This window comes from Coturnix japonica, chromosome 3 (assembly GCF_054131305.1).
Source record: "Coturnix japonica strain WE chromosome 3, WE-NBRP24, whole genome shotgun sequence".
Taxonomy (NCBI): Eukaryota; Metazoa; Chordata; class Aves; order Galliformes; family Phasianidae; genus Coturnix; species Coturnix japonica.
The window spans coordinates 23,672,411-23,687,536 of NC_140665.1; the positions used below are offsets into that span (position 1 = coordinate 23,672,411).

Below are 15,126 nucleotides of genomic sequence, written 5' to 3' on the forward strand. Positions count from 1 at the left end.
GCTGAAAATATGAACCTTCACCATTTCAGGCAGCATTTGTGTTAGCAATGGAATTTTTAAATTGAAATAATTAGTTTTGCTGGCTATGGCTGTTACATCTGGCATAAATTTGCCCCAGTGAACCCTATTTTTAAAAAGCAAACCATCTGAATTGAGGTTCCAGATTATACTAGTTACTGATCTTTCCAAGCCTCATCCATTCTTATGAACAACGCCTCTGTGGTGTTTTCTTCCCCAAAGGATATACTATGGGTGCAACCCAAGCTTTATTGTGCTTAATCTGAACCAGAAGTCTGAGCTGATTATTTTAAAAGGCATGCCGTCTCTTAAAAGTGATTTTCTTCCTGTCTTCATGCTGTGCCGATAAGAATTTATAAGTGGATCTCTTTAATGTTTTAGGCTGTAGTGATACAGAAGAAGGCAGTGTGTGTCTGAGTGCTACCCAGCCCAAGGCGAAGCCTGTAAATGCAGCAACAGAAAAGGCTTTAAAAATACCCCTTTACCTTGATTCATATGCATCACAGCTTTTAATTTCTGTAAACTATACATGTTGGATGAAGTTATGCCTGGTTTATAAAGGAGCTAAGACATAGGCCTGGGGTCAGTAGTGCTGCTGACAATCAGAGTAAGCCCAAAGCTGAGGACAAGATGCATCCCCTGTACTTTTTCAAAGGATATCTCTGCCTAGCATACCAGTGTTGTTGCCATCAAATTTTCCTCCTACTTCCATCTTTTGGCCGGTGGCACAGACCATGCCACAGAGCACCCAGGTCCAAGCGATTCTAAGCCCCTCAGGGTGCTGAAACTGCAGCCACAACTAGTTGCACACTGTTTGTTTCATGTATTGGGTTTATCTCTGAGTTTTGGGCCTGCAATAAATAACATGGCAGCTAATACATAGGCAGATTCTTCGTCAGTGCTGGACATGAGACTGCAGCATGGGAGTTGGCTTTTAGGTACATTCCTGGCTAATTATAGACTCCCATCAACCAAGTTCTATTTATGCTGTTGCAACTAATGGTTCTGCATATCGATCTCTGTAATCTGTTCTCTCTGCTAGACAAATACAGCTACTATAAAATCTAATTAAGTGTTTTTACTCTTTAAATATATTTTTCAGTATAGAAATGTTTTCTGTCCAACATACAATATTTGCAAGCCATAAAAGAAATCTCTTTTTGGTGATAAAAATATCAATTCACATAGCAGCCTTACATTTTTAACCAGCAAAAGCAGACAGAGAGATCCTCACAAAGAGCAGATTGCCAGGCTCCTTCCATTATCAGCAACTAATTTTACCCAGTGTAATAAACAAGATAAGCAGGGAGGTACTAAAGTTATTTTCATCAGCTGTTTTGGAAACCGTTATTGATTCTCAACTCAGTAATCAGGTCTGTTTTTATTCCTAATCCAATAATATGCATAAGTGATAAGTTTGTAGATAGCAGACAATTTGTTACATTCCTGGTGTCCCACAGTTTCATGCTCAAATTTCCTAAGTGTCTCTAATGCATCTTGATTACGTCTTCATTATATCCTGATGCCAGAATATTAGTGATTAGGGAGTTGGACTGAAATCACAGTCTTGAAAAATCACATACGTACCACATGTGCATGCCCCTCCCCACAGATCCTTGTTATATCTTTAGCAATGTTAAATGTCAGTGTGGTACTTAGGGACACAGTTTAGTGATCATTATTGGTGGTAGATGGGCAGCTGGACTAGATGACGTTAGAAGTCTTTTCCAATCTCACTGATTCTATGACTCTAAACACAAATTTTATCTTCAAAAATATTGCATTCTATTCATGGGAATTAGAGAGGAGAATGTGACATCTCATTCTGCAGAGTCTCAAACCCATTGTTAATTTATATTTTTTACTTATTTTTCATGCCAAGTCAGCTCCCCAGGAACTTTCTGTCAACCTTCTTTTGTGCTCAGTTTTGTTGCTTACAGCTCCAGATTGTAGGGAAACTGGTAACAGATTTCAACTGCTTGTGTCCAACCAGCTGAGGACAGGAATTAAGATAACCAAACTTAATCAAGTCTGATTTATCTGCAGTTATACAGATTCTACTGCTTCCCTTAATATCTTTTTTCTTTCTTTCTTTCTTTTTTTTCTTTTTTTTTTTTAATCTTTTTTAAACCCCTGAGATATATAAAAAACAAACCTTACAAGGAGAACAAAAAGCTAGCACTGTCCTTTACATCTTCAGACACAATTTTCATTGATAAACCAGCTTTAAGCAGAGCCAGATGAGAGCACCCTGTCATCTGTTCGACTCGTCCTTGGTGTCATAGGTATCACATCCTGTTACTTTATAAACAGAAGCCAACAACAGACACTGAATGGAGGTGGCCAAGAAAAGTGACAGTGTTAAATGGCCGTGTCGTAGCTGGCAGAGAACCAGATGAAATTATCCAGGCCCTAGATAACTGAGATCAAATATGTTCTCAAGCAAGTTGCAAAGCAAGAGGAAATTCCAGTAAATCATTTACTTAATGAGAACAATGTGCAACAGATCCTTTTTTTCTCTCCTACAGAGTTAATATTAGTGTTCTGTTATCATCATTTTTTTTCCTCTCCTGTTTGCTAAGTTACCGTGTGAGATGCCAACAGGGTCTGGCACTGTCTGGGGTCTGATATTACTCATAACAACACCGTGTGGATTAGGAGCAACTGCTGGACCCAGCAACACATTTCTTCGTGAAACACTTTCCTGCTGAATGCAGAATCTCTGGAGCTGTGGCCAACCTGCCTTCCCACCTCCTGTCAGCTTCCCTGGTCAGCAGAGTAGGAGACAAGATTTCCAGAGCCTCCACATTCCCAGTTTGATCTCCCATTTCTTGCACCACCAGGCACCTTCTACTTATTTATTTATTTTTTTAATTATGCTTTGTAACAAAGCATTACACTTTATTTCGCTTTGGAGAAATAGCTTCTGGTGTTTTTGCTTATCTCTGCAATTTGGGAGGAACGTTTCCTAAAATCCTGAGATTTTTCATGCTCATACATTTTTGCCTCCTGGCCGCCTCAGCAACCACAGTAGAGTCGGTGGAATTACAGCTCCCCTGCCCAGTTAAGATCGCTCCATGTTCATGGATAAATTCAAACCTTGTGTTAGCAAGCACAGCTTCAACCACACTTGTGATGGTTTCAGAGTCTCAGGTTCCAGTCAGTTTTTTGGAAGTGTGAAGCAGGCAGAGGAGAGAAACCCTATTAATGCCACCAGTGAGGGAGAGAGGGTAATGTGAGCTCTAATGTTGTTAGACACCAGAGAACTCACATGGAAGGGAGCCCAAATGCATGCTCCAGCCACCTTGAAAACTAAAGGACAAAGGTCTATAAAACCCAACACTAGAATTTACAGGAAATCAGGTCTCTGTAATCCCAGTGGTCTCCAAACTACTTGTTTATAGGCTCAATTTTCTACAGACACCTTCGGTAACAATAGCCAAAATAGTAGCATTCTGTACCCAAGGACATATAAGGATCACAAGAATGTTTGCACAGCAGATCTCAACACCATCCCTTGTCTCTGCACCCCACATCCCTCTTGGTGTTTCAGAAACAAAGCGTAACAATCAAAACCTACATCACTTAGAAGGAATTTTAAGTCACCAACATGCAGCTTCACCATTGCATTCCTAGTGGGTTCTTGTTACCACCTTTGGAAGTTAGTATTTGATTAGCTCAGTCAGCCATCTCTCTCTACTCATCAGAAAGTGGGACAGGAATAACCTGAAGGCAGAGGACAATTGATGTTTGTGAGATTTAAGAAGTTCTTATGTGATTTGTGGTAACTGCCCCAACCTCCCATATCTGGTTACTGTTATCCTATCCACACTCCTTGCACCTGGCACAGGGACAACAGAGGACAGAGGAAGGACAGGGGAAAGGTGGCAGCACCACTTCAATTGGCCTCAAAGTTTGTGGAGCTCTAGCCTGGTGAAATGTAAGGAGTCCTCCATGGTTTCAGCTGAGAACAGAGGTGGCACAGGACTTGAGGCAGTCTGGCCCAGAATATAAATAATTAAGCCAGTAAACAAGCCAAATACAATAGATGCAAAGGGTCTTCAGGCTCTTGTTTTCATTTTCTTAACCATAGAATGCTTCCATGGCTATTCTCATTCACCCACTGAAATGTTTAAAAAAAATGTAATGGTGTGCAAGCATTTGGATGCTTTTTTTTATCTGTTTGTTTGTTCATCATTTAGTGTAATCCCAGATTGAACTTAAAAATTCAACTTAAAATAAATAAATAGAGCTTTAGTTACTTAATGTATTTGTTTTTAAATGAAACTGAAAATGCATCTACTATGTGGAAAAAAAGAGTATTCTTTTGGAACTATACTTTATTTACAACAAAATCAAACTCGTGGCATAAGATTTTTAGTTGTACTCTGTGTACCATCAAAGACAGTGGGTCAACTCCTGGGATGGAATTTCAGGAATAGCTAATTATTTGCTTAAAAGAAAAAAAAAAACACCAAAAAAAGAAAACACTTCCTTTCTTTAATGAGCCAGCTTTCAGGAAATGAGCACAGAGGAGGGAAAAGAGAGGAAGAAATACAGTATTCTGGAAGCTGAAAGTCTTGTTGGTGTTCTTACTATAGTTTTTGTGGCTAAGACACTGAATGGGTTCCATAAGTGAGATTTTGTCAGTATGCCAAACCTGCATGGTCTTCTATCTTTAAAAAAAAAAAAAAAGAAAGAAAGAAAGAAAGAAAAAAAGCCTTTGATTTTCACAGACTGCAGCCCAGCTTGGGACTTGTGTTTAAAAATAAAGCATATCCTGCTGCTACAGGAAAGATTTTTCTCAACACCACTATATTTTATTTATTTCAATCATATTTTAAAAAGGATCTTGCAGAAATCCCAGCAGTACTGTTAGGCATAACCCAAAGGAGTTCGTTTCACCTATTTACAGGAGAAAAGCTCACAGGATTAACACATTTGGAAATGATGTGAAAATGTAAAACGGATTTTAGATTTTTTAAGAAGTTCAGGTACTGAATGTGGTAGGATATGAAACTATTAACTTTCTTCATATTTGGAGGAAGACTGTACAACACACTGAATACAGAGATAGGTTTGTTTTATACTGGATTACACAAAGTACTTCATTTTCTAGTGGAGAATTGATTCTTAACACTATATAATGCAATTCTAGCAAGCTTGAGACTTGGGTATTGGGCCAAAATTAAATCTCCATGTTCGCATATAACCACACACTGACAACTTTCAGGTCTGAGTGGTTTAATATTCTTATATAGGGCCAAGTTCATATCCAGACAATCCCTTTCTGCAGATGCAGACTTTTGAGCTGAGATCTGCAGTGAAAAGTTTGGATTTCTTTTAATATTTCATCCCTATTGAGTTACTTACAAGTCATCTGCAAGAAACCCAAGTTCACTGTTGTTAATAAAGAAATTTTGAGAAAGCATTACCAGGCAACCATCATTATTGAAGTATACAGGACTACTGAGGCATGGGACTGCAGCAATTGAAGGCTACTACAGAAAACCACAGCAGTAATCAATTAAAACAGAATTTTTCAGTAAATGCTCTTAAATTAATAATGCAGCTGCATATATAAACTGTGAAGAAATAAAATCAGTTGCTAGTAAATTTCTTGGTGATATGTGACCTGTTTTGTCTTGTGGTCCTCCACTTCTCCAGGCCCCAGGTCAGTAAATGGCACTAACAGCCCTTCACAACGTTGGTAGAACATCACCAGTTAAGAATAGCCCTCATTTAATGCTGGCAGTAAGTTAAGACATCTCACTGCTGATCCACGCAAATGCATCCTAACCACAGGAGGCCAACCAGCCTGCCAACCCAGCTCTTCGGGTGATTCAAATGAAGAAATCAGAAGAAAAGAGGTAGTAAGCAGCTGGCCTACCTTACTCCTTTGTTGACTGTAAGCTACTGAAACAGAGGTGACTGGATAAACCTTTCATTTTTGTTATCTTTCCTCTAGGGAGTCCTTGTTTTCATGGGACAAGATCTTTCCTAACAGGGTCTATTCAACTGATAATCATCAGTGCTGGCCTCAGTAAGCCATGGGGTCTCTTAAATCCTGATGGGATGCTTAGCATATTCTGAAAGGCTAAGTCATCAGGAAATGTTTTTGGCAAATGTCACTTAGGTTTCCTAATTAGCCAGACTGATCCTGCTTCTGAAAGATCAGATATTTAAGAAGTCCAAAGAAATCATGCATACCTTTTTCAGAGTCGGGTTAATTCCAGAAGGTAAAGAAACTGTGTTTGCTGATTGATTTTCATGAAACTGCTCTGAAATAAAATGGGTTTCCCAGCACAAACTACTTGTAATTTCTTTTTTTCCATCTTAATCAATCATGTGAATATAAGAATTCGAGTGTTAGACCATTCAAAGCATAGACTTTGAGCTTAGAGAAAGTTACTCAGACTGCTGCAGCTGAGTAAGCTCACACAAATTTGCTTAGGTGTAGAGAATACTTTTTTTCCAGATAAATTTAAAAACTCCTATGAAATGTACTGTCTTGGTTTTAAACTTTATTCCTTGTGACTAAAAGGCAGGAGCTACCTTTACTGTATCAAATACTGCAGCCCATTTCAGGTGCTGCAGATGTGTGAAGTAAAAATCCAGCTAAAAGAGTCTGTGGCAAAATAGCAGAGAGAAATATTTCTAAGAACCTCTGGTCAGCATATTTGCTTTATTTTCTTTAATACCTTTTTAAACTATCATATCCTTACATTGATTTTAAGTGAAATGTGTGCAGAGATAGGGCTAAATTTACTGAAGTGACCCCCTTATGGATGGATGAAATGAGTTCCTAATTACATTCAATGTTCTCATCGTTCTTGAGTTTTTCATTTTCCATGAATGGAAGAGATTTGTATGAGTTCACATGACAGCTCTAGCTTGGCAAGAAGTGACCATGGCTGCCAGAGACTACTCTGCCTTTAGATACATCAGCAAGGTAGTACTATATGTTTAATAGAACTACGTGTAAAGTGATGGTTCTTTTTTCACTGTTTATTGCTAAGACAACCTTCTATAAAACACTGATCTCTCAGATACAGGAGACACATGACTCCCATGCCACTAGGTCCAGTAGGCTTAACCTGCTGAACCTGAAGTGCTAAAAGGACTTAAAATGTAATCATTAGTAGGTTTTTGCAAGCAGCTGGTAAAACAAGACTTCTAGGCAGTTTGGGTGCTTTAATTTATTTCTTAATCTTGCCAAATCAGCAGAAAAGTATTTTAGCATAGTTTCACTTGGCAGACAAAAGGAGGATTCCAAGGGCTGGTGCAAAAGAAACCATCCATGCAGGTGGATGGTGATAAACTCCATGTAGTGATGGCTATCAGTGCCGAGGCCTAAATTTCTAACATTGCTCCACAGAAAGAAAATAAGTTGGAGAAATACTATATCTCATTTTGGCTCAAGGATGCTTTGTTAAAGACAAGAGCAGTATTCTGCTCTGCCTTTCCAGCTTTCATTAAATCCAGTACATTGTACTGGGACAAAGGAGATCAGGGAACTTCCCCTTCCATCTCCACTGTCAGACTCGGAGCTCTTTTGTCAGCAAGAGTTATTGCCCTGACAAGCAACTTACAAGTCACCCAGTTCCTGTTGTTCTCTGTCCATGTGAAGGGAGAACACAGCACAGGGCACTCTTTTTCACCAGGTTCCCCATTGTTTTAGCTCGACCCTGACAATGTTTACATGAAAGATGTCAGGGTAAATAGTAAAGACTGCACCTTTGGAGGCAAACACAAACTACCAACCATAGAAATCGAATCCACAAATGTTTTCTTGGTTGGTACTTTCTTTCCAGATTTTGAGGGTACTGAAATATATCATCATCTTCTTGTCAGCTCATCCCTAACCAAACAGTGAAATCAATGGTGCATTTTAACTACAGCTATTCACTAGGCTATAGTGATGGCTGTACACTTACTTATTTTCAAGATCTGTTTAATTGAATGCAATCTATAGATTTGATCTCTTGCCAAATAGCATGCTCAGGAAGTCCTGGAATAACATCCGAACAATGCACTGGACTGAAAGTGAAAGCCTTTGCTTTAATGTGCAGGAGCTTGCAAAAACAAAAGTCTGTAGTGCCCCTGAGATCATCATGTGCAGCTCTATCCACAAAAGCTATTTGCCGTTGATACTAAAACAGGTCTGGCCAAAGTGCAAGTGATGTGTTTAATATCACCTTATTTGAAACCCAAATGTAATGTGAGGTTTAGCTGCCAAAATTTCCTGAGTGGGAACAGAGTTCACGGGTGCAGTTTCATTAAGTCTCATCCATTACACTATACACTTCACTTCATTGGAAAACAGAGGTGCTTTTTAGTTGCAAATCCACAAAGATCTGGCAGTCAAGTCAATTCTTACCATGTCATGTGCCAAAATAATGCACTGCAAAGCAGTGTGGTTTTTCAGATGTTTCTGAAGGCATATTTTAACCACAGATGATTTTACAAAGATAGATTTAATTTTATGATTTAGCTTGAGTTATCTGTATTGTTAGTGATGATGCATGACATAAAGAGAGCTCGTAGAAAGCTTAGAGTTTGGAAAATCATATTTCAGCTGAAAGCTAAGTAAATATACTAAGCATTTAATGGGAAACACTAAATATAGACTCTGATAAAGCAATTACGAGAGACACTAGAGATGAACTGCTCTTCCAAGTAATAGTCTCTATGTCTACCAGAACCCTTTCATAGGGCTGCACAAACAGCTTCATTTATAGATTCAAAGCCGCAAGCCTCCCACTATTTGAAGCAAACTTTCCATCGTTGGAAAGTACATGCAGTGTAAGATCACTCTGCTGGTTATCAGAATTTCAGACTTCACAAAAATTTGCTGATGTTGTCCAAACACAGTCTCACTATCTCTCCTAACAACTGCCCAGTGGTACGGACCAGATACAAACAAAACCCAGAGAAAATTGTGTTGTGGTTTTAGGTGAACACATGTGTTAAAGGCCATAAATTCATTTGCATGGGGAATTCCTGGGTTCAAAGTAGAAGCATTTCTGAACTGCCTGCCTGGGGGAGAAAAGACAGACAGTCAAGAGCCCGGTACTAGTGAGTGCCCAGAAGGCTGCTGCCACTCCATGGCATTGATGCCTGGAGCACAGCCAGTCAAGGCCTGAACTGCTGCCTGCTACACCTCTGAAAAGGAATGAGAACAGACTTGTCAGTGGCCATCTCCAGTGATGCTTGTGGGTTTGCTTTGCGTTTATTGCAGGCTCATATTGTGAGATGAGACTGCAGATGTTTTCAGGAACAGTGTAAATACTACAGCAGCTAGATCAGCTCCATTTTTCAAATTTCTCTAATGTTTTATATTCTGACACATTAAATTGGCTTTTAATTGCTCCCGTGCATTGGGTCTGTTTTGCTCTGCCTAAGAGAGGGAGAAAAATGGACACTGGAGCTTCTAAAGTTGTCTGCTATCAGCCTGAGTTGAGGGACACAAACACACAACAGGGATGGCAAAAGAATGACCCTGGTTTTGTTACACAGGAAGGATATATGAACTTAAATTGTACAATATGTATGATGTACTAAGTAAGTCCAATATCTTAGCAACTGAATTCAACATCATAACTGGAATCTGTAAGAAAACATAACAGTTGGATTAAAAATGAATCCATACCTCTGAAGTCACATACACACAATTTATATGCCTTAATATATTAATAGAAAGACTGCACTTTGCATTTAGGATTATAAATTGTTCACTTGGAAGTGCTAGAAGTTAGCAGCAGATAGAAAGCAAAGATAAAGTTCAGAAAATGTAGGACTCCAGGATTAATATTCTTTAAAATACACCTGATGTGGACTCTGGGCTCAGTGCACGTTGTTCACATGGAATATTTTTAGTGGGATGGGATGCTCCTCAAGATAATGAGAAAATGAGGCAGTCATCAGTCTGGACCAGAATTCTTGTACACAGAGGTTAAATGAAATCAGCAAAATTCTGCTACAACTATGACTACATGGTCATTTTAACAGCACATGCATTTGTGTGAAAGAAAATTAATCTGAAGTTCTGCATCAATACAACAGAGTTTGATGGCAAATAAAGCCTCAGACAATGAATGTCTAAGAATGAAAAAGGATTACTTATTAAAAAATGTTCTCTGAATTGTTTCTATTAGCACTACACATGATTTTCTGAAAGTGCAATGAAATTTTGGCTGCAAAAATGAAACATGAAATTCCCACTGCCTGCCAGTTTTAATCAAATATAGAACTCAGCTTGAAGGCTGAAATGGTGCTGTGGGAAGTAGGGCTGGCTGTCTCCCATTAAAAGCCTGCAAACTTTTTTGTTGTTGTTAAGTTTGTGTGAAGCCTTGGAGTCTTATCTGACTCCTCACTGAGTCTGGATGACTGGGCAGCATCCCAAAAATACCTTCTCACATGTTTAGCTTTATGGGAGTTTCATTCCCATCTCCCGCTGAGGCCCCAATATCCTCTGCATTCGTTACCTGGCGGCTGTGTTATTGCAGCCTCCTGTTCCTGAAGCTGGTTTTGAGACAATGTGCCAGCTCCAGATGCAGCAGAAGGAGGCTGTTTGCCTTGTGCTTACCTTAGGTAGCCACAATTGCCTCATGCCAGGTCCTTCTTTCAGCTCCAGGTGATTCCTGATGCCAGATTAGGGCCCTTGGTGAATGAAGCCCCACTGCAGCTGAAAGCCACTGAGGCTCAGAACAAAGCTTTTAGGAGCTAGGGACAAAACCCTTTTTGGGAGGTAATTTAGTACTGGAAAAACTTTCAACTTATATCAGATGAAGACAGAATCCGACCATCTTTAGGAAACAAAGGAAACCTTCCTCACAAAGAATGCTTCCCATCAGAAGCACAGCTCACTTCAAATTTCAGGCTTTTTCATTTGCCTTCTTAGAAAAACAACAAACACTAACTTCAGTTTTTGTCCCCCCAAAAGCAGAAATGCTCTACACTGCAGAGTCAGCAGCTGTTTTTGCTAGGGCTATTGGCTGACACATAGGCTATGTTCTGAGGGCAAGAACTCACCAGTTTCAGAATAAGGTAAAATGATGAAATATATTCAGCTTTAAATTTCTAATTCCTTATACCAAAGACAGAAGACACTTATCACTGACATGGTGCAAACTGACTTGACCAGTGCAAGTTCTGATGGGTATGCCTTGCAATAACAGGCTTCAAGTTTAATCAGGTACTGGCTTTTACCAGGCTGCCAGCACAATGCTATCAGGAAAACATAAAGCCAAAATAAACTCTGTATCATGCTCTGCCAAACTTGGCAGAAAAGGGACACCATGCCCAGGCCTAATTTAGGTCCAAATCACTGCTAGATAACAACACAGAGCTGTAATTCAACAGTAATGGTTGTGGTGCTATAGAATAGTAGGTTTTTAAATTCTGTTTTAACCACTGCTTGGCTATAGTCTTGCTGTTGCTATAGTCTGAGGCTAATAAGCTAAAGAGGACTTTAAGGGCAATAGGAAGTCTTCCCCAACATCTGTTAGATTTTTTACATATGTATATGCATGTATCGTCATATCATCATTTATTTGTATGGGCTCTATCAGCTGTGGACGGAAGTTGATGTATGATAAATAAAAGATGAGCAAAGAAGTCAGTATATATTTTACTTAGCGTCCACATAAAACTTTTTCTGTCAGATCACAGATCACTGCACATACGCTATCTTATTAACAAAGTATCTCATGAGACATAAAGACTGCTGCCATTTCTATGTGCATTTCCATGATCTTCCAGGATAAGCCTGAACATAGAATTCAAATTCTTGTAGAGTGGAGTTTTATCAATTTGTTAAAAGAATTTAATGATGTGGGAAAGCTGGACTGGTCCTACCTCACCCTCCTCACCTAAAAGCCTCCTAGAACAGGCTTCCTTTTGTAAGGGTGTAACAAAAAGATGGCTCACAGAAGAAAGAGATGAATGTATTTATTTGTACCTCTGAATTCCTCCTCTGTGGGTACTGTATAAATACACAGACAAGCTTCTTCTTTTTTTTTTTTTTTTTAATATAACTAAAATATACTTATGGTTTATGGGTCATTTCCCACTGCTTCTACATGTGTGTGTTTCAAGAGATTCAGTTCAACAGATAAAATAGTGGCGTAACTGCCACGATCTAAGTTATTCTTTAATGCAGCTGTCTAATAGACCTAAGGTCATTTCCAAAAGGAGCTGGCTGAAGACACAACTGCCATTCATCTTCCAAAAGTTTTGAAATAACTGTAATATTTGGCAATCTTTGGCCATCCTCTACTAATCAAATTTCCAGCTGAGAGGTTTATAAAGCTTTTTCCTTAGATGCTAATTGATTATGTTGGTCTTAATGAAGAAAGATAGATGCGTCTATTATAAAACACTATTATGAGATAGAACAGGTGGCAGAACTGGCTATAGAGAAAGACATATATAAGAATGTGCTTTATTGATCTCAGATTATGTTTGCTGTTCAGAATTTATTAGTATCACAGTTTCTTCTTTATTCCTTCTGCAGAAGGAGTCCAGAACCCTTCAAGAAGTATTTCAAAATGCCTAAACTAACATTTTTCTTTACCTCTACCTGGCACATTTTCAGAGAGATACATTTACTGGATGGAAACTTCCTGCCTGGGCTGGCTGTCTGTTAGTGTGAGTAATGAGCAATCCATCCATCATTAGGGCTAGCAAGTTTTCCATTTCATCCTCTTCCCTCTTTAAGTGCATGATTTAACTCACAGCACATAAACATTTATGCAGCGACCTTGTAAAAGCAAAGCTGTGCCCGGTATTATGGTCATATTTGAGACAACTGTAGGCAGGTGGACAAAATCACTTGAAACCAAACTCAAGTTCAGTGCTTGTTCACAATATCTGATCTTTGTACTCTGTCTCTGTGCCTAATTTACATTAATCTCATTATTTTTTCCCCTCATATGTACATATTTCAGACTTGGCACTGGCAGGCAGTAGAGTTGCTACATGCTTAAGAAAATATTCTTTGGACAAATATGAGCACTGGGAGAGGTTGCTTTTTCAACTAGGTCATAGACCTAAAGCTTAGGATCTCCCAGCTTTGGCCCCCTGTTCTACTGCAGGCTTCTTCCCATGCTGACTCACATGAGAGATGCTGAGCAGCAAGAACCAAGTGGGTGCACAGGACTCTGGAGCCAGGAGAAATCTGTGATTCTGTGAGAATGAGGTACCAACACATCACTTAGGCAGCCAGCAATCACAGATCTTGTCACGCGTCAACCCTACCAGCAAGTTTTCTCTCCATGGGGAGGGGAAAGGGTGGCGGGTGAAACTTTAGCATTGAGTGTTCAGCTCAATGAAGAAGCAATTCTCTGCTAGAATGTATCTAGGTTTGTCTTTCTAGTGAGGTCTTTGGGTTTCCTTGTGCTTCCACAGCACCTTGCTGCAAGTTGGATCTAAGATCTCTGAGTGCTGAGGCATGCACAAGGGACTCTGGATGGCAGCACGGTAATGATGGTTGCAGATCTTTCTCTGTCAGGAAAGCAACCAATTTTACAGTTCAGAAGAGTGAGGCCTTTCTTGCATAGCAGGAAATTCCCTATAGTCAGTATGAGTTTTCAGCCATGATTTTGGGGCTTTTTTTTGCCTTCTCAAATGTTAGTGACCCCATTACATGAACTTGGGGCACAGGGGGCCAGTCTCACCCAGTAATTCCAGTATCCCAGTTGCTTCTCACGGACTTTCACCATCTGTGTTTTAACCCAGCCTGCAGCTAATCGTGTGGCTTTACTCAGCAAACCTTTATATGCTCTTTGCCAGTCCTAAGAAATCAACACTCCCCATCCATAACTAAATCTGATTTCTTTGCTCATTACCCAGAATTCACTCCCAAGGCTTCCTGCTCTCTTGGTGCAAGCAGAGAGTAGTGACAGCCAAAACTGAACTGCAGGCAGAGCTGTGAGACAGCACAACACAATGTTTTTTCAAGGAATACTCACTCAGCCAAGAATACTTTAAACACTCCTCCTCCATCACCTTTCCTTAAAATTGAGATTATTAATGAGTGAAACTTACATTTGTATTCCTCCGTGCTCTGCCTTAGAGGGAAACAATAGCCAGGTCTCCCTCTCCTTCCTCCTGGGTGGGCAAGCAGCACAATGCAAAAGCATTATCACATCAACTGCTGGGCTAAGAAGCTTGACCCAAAGCCCTATGCCAGTGAATTATTTTCCCTTGACATATGGCTTAAGGCTGAAGGATTTGAACACTTAATTGGTGCACTTTCTGCAAGGCTTTAAAGGCTTGGCAAGGTGAGATTCCTGCTAATCAGTGATACAGCTGGGAAACAGCTCCCGCTGTGCATCACCAGCAGCCTCCACCTACAAGAATTCATTGATCTCCTGGAGCTCAAGGGACTTGTATTATCTGAAGGTGTTAAAATCATTTCTAAGGGAAGCTGTCCAAAGATTGTGTTTCAAAAATCCTTCATAATTCGTATTCATGGAGACATGTAACAGCATAGAACTATTAATGTGTGTGAAACAGAATGCCTCGACTTTCTCTCTCACATTACTGTGATAGGGTGGCTTATTGTTAATCAGGAAAACAAAACAAGTTCCCCACAACTATCGTCTTTTCCTCTTATCTATAAGTAGATATTCACAAAATTAACATTTTTTTCCAGCACTATTTTGTAATTGAGATTAACAACAACAACAAAAATATTATCCTATTCCAAAAATGTATCATTTGATCAGAGATTTGGGAAATCAAATCCTCATTCATTATAAGCACCACTGGAAGTCTATAGCATTAATTTCTCATTTTCATCCTGCCGTTTTCCTGTAGTAAGACCTCTGACTTGCTCAACAATTATTTCTGTAATGTGAATACATTTTGCCAGCATTTTAGTTTCTCTACAGAATACTCCATAAGTAAATTACATCACTTTCATTGTAACTGATTCCCTTCTGCTGTCTTCTCGGAAACCTTGTAAAGTCACCCTTCCCTGTGTTCCTGTGGGCTGGAAGGATCTCTGTACATGGAGGATATTCAGGAGAGATGGGTTATTACTGCTGCCATAGTTTTACATAGGAAAAGTATTTTTCACTCTCATTATGCCAAAATGTTACT

At 39.5% G+C, this 15,126-nt stretch overlaps 2 long non-coding RNA genes across 3 annotated transcripts in view; one reads left to right on the plus strand and one right to left on the minus strand.

The window, feature by feature from the left end:
- Window positions 1-6,314, plus strand: part of LOC107311125 (uncharacterized) — a 43,533-nt gene extending 37,219 nt beyond the window's left edge. For both annotated transcript variants that reach the window (XR_004306727.2, XR_014943872.1), the window contains one exon: window positions 5,686-6,314. This is a non-coding gene — a long non-coding RNA (uncharacterized LOC107311125). The remainder of the gene's footprint in view (window positions 1-5,685) is intronic.
- Window positions 1-15,126, minus strand: part of LOC116653215 (uncharacterized) — a 38,663-nt gene that overhangs the window by 6,451 nt on the left and 17,086 nt on the right. The window lies entirely within an intron of this gene.